Below are 13,458 nucleotides of genomic sequence, written 5' to 3'. Positions count from 1 at the left end.
ACCACCACTGAATGACAGTTCACTTCCCAATGCAAAAATTCAAAATTTTATTTTGCATATGTAAAGACTTTGCCATCAATTGATCAAATGAGCTGCACAATATTATTAAGTTATTCTAACATATCCTTGGTGTTATAACTCTCCAACTTCCTCAAATTAGTTTCTTATATACACTGTTATCTTGTGAAGAAGTGGCTAGCTAAAGTAGTCATCCATGACCATCCTGCACATTCCTTTATTCTTCCACCAATGTGCTACCCTCTTCTCACCATTTTCACTGGTATCCTATCAACCCCTTTTGAAACAACATGTACATGGCCAGAAATATTCTCTAAACCAAACTGTCTAGTTTGTCCTTAACATTTGCATCTTTCTTGGAATAGTGCACCAGTGCTGAATAATAGTAACTGATGGTTCATACGTATGGCAGAACTATAGGCTTTACCTCCAGCTGCATTAGTACAATGCTCTTCATGCTGCTGTGCTTAGACCAACTGCATGACAGAAAGCAATACTGATAGCACTATGAGGAGACAGTTATTCTTATATGTTTAACAGGCTGCAGGGTTTAATATACACTGTATGAGATGTCTCAGTTGTCATTATTGTTATGAGGACTGATGCATACATAGTCCCTTGCTTCATATGTTTCTCAGTGTCCCTTCAAATGTGTGAGTTTTGACTTGCATTTTGCTGTGATCAAATAATGCTCATTTCTTGAAAATGTTGATCCAGATATGCATTTTTTGAATCTAATAGTATGTTAAACATTAGTTAAAATGATCTTTCTAATAACAATTTCTGTTATAAAGTACTGCCTAGATATGTTAGTCCAACACAAGTATCTGTCTACCCCTTTATTTGGTATACCAGTATCCCACCCTTGCTCATACCTTTCCACCTCTAAGTGCAAGAAATCTTGACAAAGCCAAAATTAATGTGGTACAAAGGATCAAAAATAGGAACAGGTTACAATTATTCCTCATTTAGTAAGTTAATGCAATAACAGATTTAGCATTAGCATGCATTTCATGAAGGGTATGAAGTCTGACATATTGATGTATGTTATGTAATAACTTCATTCATCAAAGATTTGCTAGAAAAACATAAAGTTGTATGAGGAAGACAACACAATTATAGCTTAAACATCAATACATGTACAGTGGTGATGTATGTCCCTGTAATATCTGTATTATGAACACTTTACTGTATTGATCATGACATATGTTTAAAGGATGACAGAAAACATTAACACAACACACAGATGATATGGAATGGCTCAGAATTAGAAATGTGTATATGCATGTATTTCTTTATTTGTACTGCAGAGCACCATAAACCATAGACCATTGCTATTTCCTGTTCTGTGTTCAAAAACTCAAAAAATAATTACAGCTGTGCTAATACTTTGCCATCAACCTCACAAATGAGCTTAAAAGCATTAATCTTCAGTAAGCAAGTTTGACCGAAAGAAAGTAATTTCAGTGTCTTGTATTTCTTCTGAATGGCTTACTGGTTTATTGTAGTCAAGATATGCTGTTTACTTCATACATAATGTGAGTTTTTTCAGAGAAAGACATTACCAGTCCAACTGTGTTCCAATGAAGTGGGACCAATGACCACATACCTGAGTTTAAGTACTTAATGAGTACAGTGTTATTTGTTTGCATGTAGAGCTTGCAGTTACCTTGTACAAGGTGAACACTTCACAAAATTCTTCACATTGGTTCACAAAATAAATAAAGCATGAGGATAAGATGCTTGGGTGGCAATCCACTGGTTGGCAACTGTAAGTATCAGCCATAATATAACTGCTCAAGACATCTTAATGTGACACATATGCATATCGTTCATGCTACAACAATGTCCATAAATGAAGTGATAGGTTCATAGGTTCATAGGTGATGTATGAGTTATTCCTATGGTGTGTAGTGATTTGTGATCAACACACTGCTGTTTTATCTTTTTGTCACAACACATTGCCCATTTACCCAAACATATGACGTAAACTACAGCTATGTGCTGTCCGACACTTACAGTAACATTTCTTCTGTGGCATCCCCAGTTGATACAAAACTCCTAGACTGTCGACTTGGATAGGTAGGTGTTGGAATCTAGCACTGGCTAACTAGTATGAGTGTATGTGTGTGACTCTAGTGTTAGGTTGAAGTGTCTTATCCCACAGATCTGTTGTGTATACTTCCACTCAGGAGAAACATTTATACAGGTAAGGTATACTCTAACTCACTTTTAAGCCAAATGTTTGCCTTGCAGCACAATGATGAGTCATCCTTTCAAATATGTTCTGTATCACACTTCTAGTAAAACTCTTCCTGTGACATCAGTAATTGATATATTGTCCCTTGATTTTGGACATAGGCGGGTGCTCGAATCCAGTAATGACTTACTAGTGATACTGTGTGTGACTGTAGTGACAAGTAGGACTAGCTTATCCAGCAGATGTTGTGTATATACTTCCACACAGGAAAAACATTTACACACAGAGAGGTCTCCCACACATTTCACTTACTTAGCCATTTTTCCTTCAATACGATGCAGAGGTAATTCTTTCAAATATGTTCTGTCTCACAATTTTAGCAAGATTTCTCTTGTGGCATCAGCTGTTGATGCAATATTCTCTAGATTGTGGACTTAAGCAGGTTCTCAAATCTAGCAACAACTAACTAGTGAGGCTGAACATAACTGTAGTGACAGGTAGGACTGACTTATCTAACAGATGTAGTGTATACAATCCCCCACTCTGGAAAAAAACATTTACATTGTGAGATGGCTACCCCATCAGTTTCAACCCCTTTTAGGCCAAACACCTGTTTTGCAACACAATATTGCCATTCATTCAAAAGTGTTCTTTCCCCCACTTGAAGCAAGACTTCTCTTGTAGTCATAGCAGCTAATACACAGTTCTATAGAGTGTGTACCTTGTTAGGCAGGGGTTGAAATATAGCGACATGTAAGTAATGTATGTGTGTGACACAGTAATGACAAACAGAGCAGCATTAACCAACAGATGGAGATATGGCTGACATACTCTAATGTAAAGAATAACATGGCTACAGGATTTTGATCCTTCAAACTCCATTTTAGTGTATATATAAGTATTCATAAACAATGCTTAAGTCATCTATTTAAGTGTGTGCTCTCCATCTACTCTGCTTATGATTTGCTTCATGACATTAGAGGTTAATAATCCATTCTGTAGACTGTGAACCTAGATAGGCAGGGGTTGAAATCTGATAATCTATGTGGGAAAGACCATACAGACAGACAGGAATGGCTTACCTAACATATGGTTCTATAGTACACTCATGCTTATATAAGCAATAACAGGACTAAATGTTTTCAATTCCAAAATACATTTTCTGGGAGGCATAACCATTGCAACAGACTGCTGATGTAATGCTTCAAGTGTTTGTCCATGACTGTTCAGAACAGATTCATCCTGTGGTGTCAGTGGCTGATACCTAGCTCTATGAGAAGGTATTCAAGTCTGGCAAGGTGGAACTACTGAATGTGTAAAAGAATAGTAACAGACTGGACTGGTTTCTTGAAAACAACTGTTGTTTACAAATTGACTTACTGTGATCATTTGCACTCGTGGAGAAAAAGTCTATCTTGTGTAATCTCGACTTGGAAGCCATATGCATTCAGAAACAATGCACAAGTTATCACTTCAATTGTGTGTTGTCTGACAAGTGTGATATAGAATCTTGTGTAGTGTCAATAATTTAATGCACAAATGAGACTTAGATTGCATTAGTATGTATGCCTTTTATTATTTTGCTCTTAATATAGTTGTTACATGGAAGAATGGCTTATTCAACAGATCTAGATGTCTGTCATGCCTATATAGCAGTAACATAAAGAGTCATAAGACCGGTGACATCGAAATAATACCCCACTGAACTGCCAGAAATAATGTGGTGTCTCCCACTATCCTAGATTGATAACTAAGGAGCTTCAATCTTTACTACTGACTCCAATGTGAGACTGTCACTTAAACAAGAGTAATATTTCTCAATTTTCCCCAAAGACCACAACAGAAACACACTCTATAAACTGGGACTGGACTGTATACTTCTGTCCAACCTTAAGGTAATGCCTTATTGCACACTTCAAAGCAATGTGTCCCAGTTTAAGACCTCCAAATACACTCACATTTAAACAAATTAAATATTACACATCCAAACACGTCTGAGAAAGCATGACACAGATTTCCAGCTGTGTCCTTTCACCAAAATGATACAGTAATGCTGCCACCGATCAGTGTTTTCATGCCCTTTAAAGGGATGTTCAATTATGAAAATTAGATATTAAAACAAATGATAGCAAATTACCTTAGCAGCCAAGCCTTTGGAGTTGCCCAGGAAGTTATCAAGGCAAATATAAGCACTCTCAAATCACTAACGAAAACACTGATTGACCAGCCACAATGTAAGTTAATAAAAATATTTAATAATGAGAAAAATGATTGAGAATATAAAGCAGTAACATCCAATAAACCAACAGAACTCAGTCACCAGAAAAATGAAATCAATACTGAAGGATAGAAATCCAACATTTAGAAAAACTCTAAATGCTCTAACTAATTAGTTATAATTTCCTATTTGACTAAAGAACACTGTCCCTGATCTAAACTAAGTTACTACAATAGAACAAAGGAAGGCTTACAGTTCTTGGTGAGTCCTTTTGGGGACCCACTGCCAGTACATCTGTGAACAAATCACAACCGACAGTTAACTGTCTTCATCAGGCTCTTTTTATAGACTACCCTAACTGTCACAACTGTTCCAGTTCTAATTTTAATTTCATATTTTAAAAATCAACCAAGAGCTGTTTTACTAAAGCTCCTTCCTTCCTTCCTCACTATGCTGTTCTTCTTCTGAAGAAGAAACTTGGCTGAGCACAGCCCTACAATATGAAGCGTCCACCTGCACAACAAACTTCACTATAATTTGGGCTGGCCAACACAGGGGTTTTTACCAAGATCTCCTTAAGCTTTTGGAATGCCAGTTCATCATCTCTGGTCCACACTACCTTATCCAGTTTATTTTTCCTAGTTGGGTCAGTAAGGGGTGGAACCACTGCACCACAATTGGGCACAAGTTTCCCAGAGCACTCTGCTGTCCCTAGACATGCTCTCACTTGCTTTTTAGCAGCAGGAACTGGCCATGCTTGAATACCTTTCACTTTGACAGGTTTTGGCCTATCTTAACACTCCCCATTGCCGGTCCCAAGTAAGTGATCTCTGCCATACCCACTTGACATGTACTGGGTTTAATGGTTAACTTCTGCCCTTTTAAACTCATCTGCAAATGCTTGTAGCGTAGTCTTTAATGTACAGTTTAACCTCTCCACAAGCCTATTAGTCTGGGGATGGTGAGGGTGATCTTTAAATGTTTCACCTCACAACGCTTCTCAAACAAATCAGCAGGTCTGATGTGAAGTTGGCACTTTGGTCAGTCAGTATCTCCCTTGAAAAAACAACTCTGCTGAAAAATTCTAGAAAAGCATTTGCCACCTTCTCTATATCAATATCACTTGCAAAAGGAATATTAGTGACTATAGGTAGACATGGCAGACAATAGTTCTAGGCACTACCAACTGCTGTACTACCTCACCTTCCAACCCTCCTTTAGGAGTCCACTTTCTATACAGCAAGCCTTCCTTCTCTGCCTAAAAATCACTTGCACCAATAATATGAGGGACTATAACTACAAGTGACAGACACTAGACTAAAGGCTCTACCAACTGCTGTACTACCTCACATTCCAGCTTTCTCTTAGGATTCCACTCTTTATACCCCCAAAATGTGTTCCAGTATACAGATTCCCCACTTCTGTGAGCCTCAGATGCTTCCTTAGCCATCTCCCTCAAGCTTTGTAATTTACAGTCCATAAGTTGAGCCTGTCTCAACTCTACATTTGTGACCCTTCCAAACTCCCCTTTTGCAGGAAACCTAGTAACTACCAACATCTGTACCTCACTGTCAATCTGGGTACTATCACTCTCCTCCATCCTTGCAGTCACTGTGTCCAAGGGAACATCAGTACCTACCAGCAGCTGTGGCTCACCTTCAGACTTAGTCTTACAGGATAGCTCCTTCTCTGAAACAGCCACCAGACCAGTCCCAGCTTCAGGTATGAGATCTGTGTGGGTCTCCCCAGTCTACCGGACCTACATGCCTGTCTCCCAGTCTGTCTGCGTGACATTGCATGCCCAAAACTTACTTCATTATCAAAGTCATTACATGTCAGGACATCTGCATGAATATTCTCAAACATAAGCTTCCCTTGCACAGGAAGCCTAGTAACTTCCGACAGCAGTGCTTCACTGTTAATCTGGGTACTATCACTCACCTCCATCCTGCAGTCACTGTCCAAGGGAACATCAATACCTACCAGCAGTTGTGCCTCACTTTCAGACTTACTGCTACAGGATAGCACCTTCTCTGAAACAGCCACCACACTAGTCACAGCTTCAGGTGTAAGATCTGTCTGGGTCTCCCACAGTCTACTGGATATACATGTCTGTCTCCAAGCCTGACTATGTCTAACTGCATGTCCACAAGATACTGAATCATCAAAGTCATTCCCTATTCAGACATATGGAGGAATATTCTTGAGCACAAGCTCCCCTTCCACAGGAAGCCTAATAACATCCTGCAGTTGTGCTTCGCTGTCAATCTGGGTACTATCACTCACCTCCATCCTTGCAGTCATCATGTCCAAGGGAACATCTGTACCTACCAGCAGATGTGGCTCACTTTCAGCCTTATTGCTACAGGATAGCTCCTTATCTGAAACGGTCACCACCACACCAGTCCAAGCTTCAAGTACGAGATCTGTCTGGATCTTCCCCAGGCTACCGGACCTGCATGCCTTTCTCCAAGTTTGACTGCATGTCACTGCATGCACACAAGGTACTACATTATCAAAGTCATTCCCTATGAGGGCATCTGCAGGAATGTCCTCAAACACGCCTACCTGCTTGCTTCCTCTTCCACCCTCTCAGCAAGATAAACCCTACCCAAAGGTATTTGGAATAGGTTTCCTCCCAAAGGTCTGACTGGAATGGACTGTCCAAACAAGCATTGCTCTTCTCTAACCATTGCAGGCCTCACAATGGTTATATCACAAGCTTTGTCTCTCTTAGTAGAAACCTGTTTACCATCTACTAATATAGGATATAAATTTTGGTGATAGATTGGGAGCTCTGTTGTTTCCAAGCAACTTACCACTGGCAGTTTGTCATCACCACTTGCTGGCTCCCTCACCTTCTCTTTCTCACCTTGCCTTCATGGACATTTGACTGCTATGTGGCCCCTATGGTTACACTTGAAACATGTAATCCCTAACCGTGTAGTTGGACTGATAGTTTCCCCTGTTACTGGTGTACTCTGTTGGAGTTTTTTAGACTGCCCTCATGGGTTCCCTTATGTCCATGTGTACTGGATTTCCCTTTATAATGCATTGGTGCTCTGCTTGCTAAGTAGAGATTCCTTTTTCTCCCCTACTCGTCCACAGAGTTACACTGTCTGTCTGCTAACGAGATTCTCTTGCCATCAGACAAAGTACTCAGGGCTCATTCCTCATCAACAGGTCTGCCAGTATCTCAAAGGTGGTGACCTGACACCTGTTCACTCATCTGTGAAAGTAAGTACTTAAACCAGCAAAATAATCATGCACACTTTCATCTGCCTTGCATCTGTATTCACTAAACGTTTTTCTATAAGCTTCAGGTGTTAGTCTAAAACAATTTAGAAGACAGTTCTTAACTTTTTTCGCAGTTCAAACAATCTTCATCAAACAGATTTGACATGGCCTGAACAGATTTACCATGGGGTAAGGAAGTCAGGATCCGAACCTAGAGCTCATGGTCAACATCATACTGTCTACATACCCTCTCAAATATATGAATAAAATTATCAAAGTCATCTCCATCCCTGTACTGAGGAAAAAGTTTACTGACCTTTACAGCTTCTGGGGTCCAGTTATTCCCTTCCTCATTACCTCCATGACCCTCGCAAAGGTTAAGAATCTCCACTTCGTGCTGGTGCTGTCTCTCATTTTCCTTGGTTTCTAAATGTTTGACCTCCAGTTTCTCTGCTAATTCTATTTCAAGACATCACATTTTCTCCTCAGCCTCCTGTCATTTAGATTCCAGTTCATATTAGTGCTGCTTCTCCCTAGCCTCCAGTTCCAAGCTTCTTAACTCTAGATGGATTCTCATGTCCTCTGAAGAAAAGATGGACTGTCCTGACCCAGCAGGCTGCACATCCCCAATACCAAACTGGAAATCCTCTGAGTGGCTTGTCTGAGCTGAAGCTGCAACTAAGGCTGAAATCCTTGCTTACTTAGTTAGGTTGGTGTGCACCAGTCCTCTGGCTTCATACTCCCAGGCCAACTGGGTCTTTTTCAGCTTACTATAGTATTTTGCTGACATATTTGCCTGCTGTCCCTGACTAACTAACTAAAAATAAATAAAACCATGGTGAACTGAGATTCTGTATGTTTACTTTGTGGCTGTTGAGAGTGCACACCCTAATGACAACTTCCCACAGGCTAATGAAGTAAAATTAAAAATCTCACACCACTGGCACTAGTAAAGGTGACATCCAGACAATATCCCACTGAACTGCTAACAATAATATGATATCTCCCACTATTTTCTCAATAACTAAGGAGCTTTAGTACTCACTACTGACTTCAGTGTAAGACTGTCACAGAAGTAATATTTCACAATTTTCCTCTAAGAGCACAACAGGAACATGCTCTATAACTTGGGACTGGACTGGATTCTTCTGTCCACCCATAAGGTAACTCCTTATTACACACTTCAGAGCAATGTTTCTTAGTTTAAGACCTCTGATACACTCACATTTAAATAAATTAAATCTTACACATCCAAACATTTCTGGGAAAGCCTGACACAGATTTCTAGCTATGTCCCTTCCTTAAAATAATACAGTAATGTTGTCACCAATCAGAGTGTCTTCATGCCCTTTAAAGGGGTGTTCAGTTATGAAAATTAGATATGAAAACAAATGATAGGAAATATTTATTTATTTTATTTATTTATTGGCATTTGTTGACCAAGAAAGTCCACTGACCAAAAAGAAACCTATTTTCAGTGGAGACCCGGGGGAGAAAAGCTCCACAATTATACAAGCAACAAAAAGCAAAATTATACAGTATAAAAGTACAGATCTGGGGAGAAGGTCCCACAGTTAAGACAAAATAGTATTACAGGACAACATAATTGCAAAACATATGCTATACAAATGACCTAAGCAATCAGGCTTTTGGAGTGGCCCAGGAAGTTATCAAGGCAAGTATAAGCATTCTCAAATTATCAGAGAAAACACTGATTGACCAGCTACGATGTATGTTAATAAAAATGTTTAATAATGAGCAGAATGATTAAGAATATAAAAACAGTAACGTAAAATCAAACAAACAGAACTAAATCACCAGGAAAATTAAATCAATACTGATGCATAAAAATCCATCATTTAGAAAAACTCTAACTGATTTAACTAATTAGCTATAATTTCCTAGCTGACTAAAGAACATTGTTACTGATCGAAAATTAATTACAACAGAACAAAGGCAGGCTTACAGTTCTTGGTGAGTCCTTTTGGGTATCCACTGCACAGTACATCTGAGAACAACTCACAACTGGCTGTTAACCGACAACTGACTGTTAACTGTCTTCAGCATGCTCTTTTACAGACTAACCTAACTGTTACAACTGTTCCAGTTCTAATTTTAATTTCATATTTTAAAAATCAACCAACAGCTGTTTCACTAAAGTTTTTTCCTTCCTTCCTTCCTTTCCCAATGTGGTGCTCTTCTCCTTCTGAAGAAACTTGGCTGAGCACAGCCCCACCCCACAATCTGAAGCATCCACTTGCACAGCAAACTCTTCACTTTAATCTGGGTTGGCCAACACAGGGGTTCTTCCCAAAATCTCCTTAAGTTTTTGGAATGCCTGTTCACCATCTGTGGTGCACACTACCTTATCCAGTTTATTTTTCCTAGTTTGGTCAGTAAGGGGTGCAGCCACTGCACCGCAACTGGGTACAATTTTTCCACAGTACCCCTATGTCCATACAAAATGCTCTCACTTGCTTTTTAGCAACAGGAACTGGCTGTGCTTGAATAGCTTTCACTTTGACAAGTTTTGGCCTATCTTACCACTTTCCACTGTGGTCCTAAGTAAGTGACACTGCCATATCCACTTGATATTTACTAGGTTTAATGGTTAACTTTGCCCTTTTAAACTGATTTGTAAATGCCCATAGCATAGTCTTTAACTCATTACATCTGAGTGACTCCTCCAGGTGCATCTGCGTATAATTCCTACTGATGCCTCTAAGTGTCAAATATTGCTTGTTCATATTTGCATCAATAATTCAAAAAACATGCTAATTAGAAGGTTTTAAAAGATTTCATCTTAAACTCTTACACAATAGGAAACTCAACCAAATTAGTATTTGACCTCTGTCTAGTGCAGTTATATAGATATTAACTGTTGTCTTTATTATATTAATTTATATTGATATCATTTTCATATTCTCCTAAATATCTCAACAATCAAGTAACACAGACAGAACTCCTTAGCCTCATATGAAATCTCTCAGCTAGATGAATAAAGTGTTTCTGACAGTATGTGCATAACTTGAGTGGTTGCTGATATATTTTAAGTTGTTTACAAAATATTACAAATGTAATAGTTACTCCCCAGAATTTAGTAAACTCCATGTAGGCACCATGTAGAGCCTACACAGAATGTATCTGTGTACATGGCTACAGCCCACTTGGCAGCACACCATGCATATTAATGATGGAGCGCTGCCGAAGGAGAACTGAGGAACATGGATATTGAATCAGTGTTGCCTTTTTATTTTTTTTCTTAAAAAATACATGTTTGCGTGGTACAGCACAGAGTGCAGCAATTCCAAGCTGTGCTCACATGTAGACAGCTGACACTTGCCAGACATCTAAAAACAGAAACCAGATGTAATCAATAATCATAATGATATGTTATGTCCAAATCATCTAGAGCCATATTTTATATCAAGTGGCTAGCCCTGCTATGGCACACAGTCTGTAATCCATCTTCTCCTATTTTGAGCATACTGCACACCACAGTATATGCCCAAAGCAGTTGGTCTGTACAACTCTTCCCCCTATAGGGCACCATGCAGAGTCTGTGCCATTGCCCACTGCTCCATTCATTGGTGAGTTTGAGATGGAAACACTCAGCATGTTTTCCAGACATGGGAGAAACATGCAAACTCTAAACAGGCATTGGTCAGAGAGCAGGATGGAACCTTGTACCTTATACAAGGGAGGTGAAGACCTTAACCATTATGCCATCTGGTCTCAGAACTGTGATATTCTCACTGAATCAAAAAGTTGGTGACAGTTAATATGACACCCCAACCCCATGTAGAAAAAATGGGAAAAGGGCTGATGATGATGATGAATGACATGTTATGTGTTTTTTTTTTTATTTGGCATTTGCTTGGAGGGGTGTGGAGCACAACTTAGATTACCGGAGCTCATACATACATACATAGGTTACACATGCCAGACATCTAAAAATAGAAACTGGATGTAATTAATTATTTATTTATTCAGAGGCGCCAGAAGCTGTTAAAGACTGGGGGGGGGGGGTCAGAAGGTAACAGGGGCACTTAGTGATCTAAAAAGGGCAATTTCTTAAAACTACTTACTACCACAACATAGGATTACTTGAAGGACATTTTAAGTTTACCCAATTTCCCTTTTGGTTTTTGAATTAACATTTCCTGATTGGTCTTGCCTATCCCATGTCTGATAATTGTACATTAGCCCTAGTGAGAATAACTGTGATCATACCGTAGATAATTTGAGGGGACCCATGTAAGGGATGCAACATTTTGGAACTGCCACTTTCCATTAGTGGCATGAGGGGTAATGCTGGAGTACATTTTCTATTACCCACCCTTAAATCCAAGTTGCATTTGAATATGGACAGGGATGAGCTTTGTTTTACTTGAATGGATAGTCTGCACTGGATATATATCCATCTCTCCACAACATTCAGTTTAAATACCTGGACTGAGTATTTCTGATGCCATTTGACTTGCTGATGTTCAGTAGGTCCATCTGTATTAGGTCAGAGGATGCATTGTATGCCAGACATGTCACCTCTAAGCACTCTGTAGGATACTGAATATAGTGCTAAATCTTTGAGGTGGTCCATGCAAGACCTGTTGTTTAGGACTTGTATCATTTTAGAAAGGTATATCTGTGGGTATTCCAATTGTTGCATGGGTCTGGACAGATACATGCCAAAGTGGGCATTATACAAAATGATTGACCTAAAGAGGGCTTTGTAAAGGGGAACAATAACATCTCTAGATCTAGTTACAATCACTTTGTTTATAAGCTGTGCAATATAGAAAGACTTTCTTTTGACTTTGGGCACATGTTGGTCAAAAGTTAGATCACTGTACACACAAATTCCCAAATGTCAAAAAACTGGATCGGTTCGCAGGGAGCATTGTCAATTTGACAGTTCCTTGGCATAGATGACTTCCCAAAGGATACAATAATGCATTTCTTGGAGTTTAGTTTCAATTCATGATTCTGACTCCAGTAATTATTTGGGACAAACCTTCCTGCATGATGGTTAAGTCATTTGGGGATTCAATAACTGCTCCTAACTTGCAGTCATCTCAAACTTAGTCAGCCAAAGCCCATTGGTATTTCCTTTTACTTTTGAGATATATATGCCAAGCAGAAAAAGTCTCAGCACTGAACCCTGGGGGACACCATTGGTGACTGGTCTCTTCCCCTATTTTGATCTCCTGCATCCTGTGAGCAAACATACATCTATATGTTCTCTGATTCACCTTCCTGATTGTATTAAATTATATTCCTTGTATAATACAGCACCACTTGTTAGAATGTGTTTTAAATTTGTAGTTTGGAACAGTCTTCTAGTGAACAAGAAACAAAATGTATGAACCAATAATGACAAAACTACCCATTTTAGAAAATTTCAACCATAAAAGGCCACTAAACTTCTGTCATTATAATCCACCAATATCAGCAAATATGCAACATCTCTGCAGAAGTAAGTCATCTAAATAATTCCACATTAAAGGGCTCTGTAACTAATGAAGAGGTTGCTGCTAGCAAACAACTTTTTATTTTATTGTTTCATCTACAAATAAAGTGCCTGTTGCCTTTGAAGAATAAATTGCCTATGCTAGATTAAAAAATGATAAGCTAGTAATTTTGCAACAGGGAATGGATGACAAAGTGATAACGGGTTCATAGTGACTAGGTAACTCCTCCAAAGGAGGACATTCATAGGACTGCAGCATCCACTCCCATTAAAGTACAACAGAGTACAGTATCAGTGATCCATCTGCTTACTGTG

Source organism: Protopterus annectens, chromosome 14.part0, assembly GCF_019279795.1.
Source record: "Protopterus annectens isolate FY-2018-M chromosome 14.part0, PAN1.0, whole genome shotgun sequence".
Taxonomy (NCBI): Eukaryota; Metazoa; Chordata; order Ceratodontiformes; family Protopteridae; genus Protopterus; species Protopterus annectens.
The sequence above is the reverse complement of the archived record's forward strand: the minus strand, read 5'-3'. Positions refer to the sequence as shown.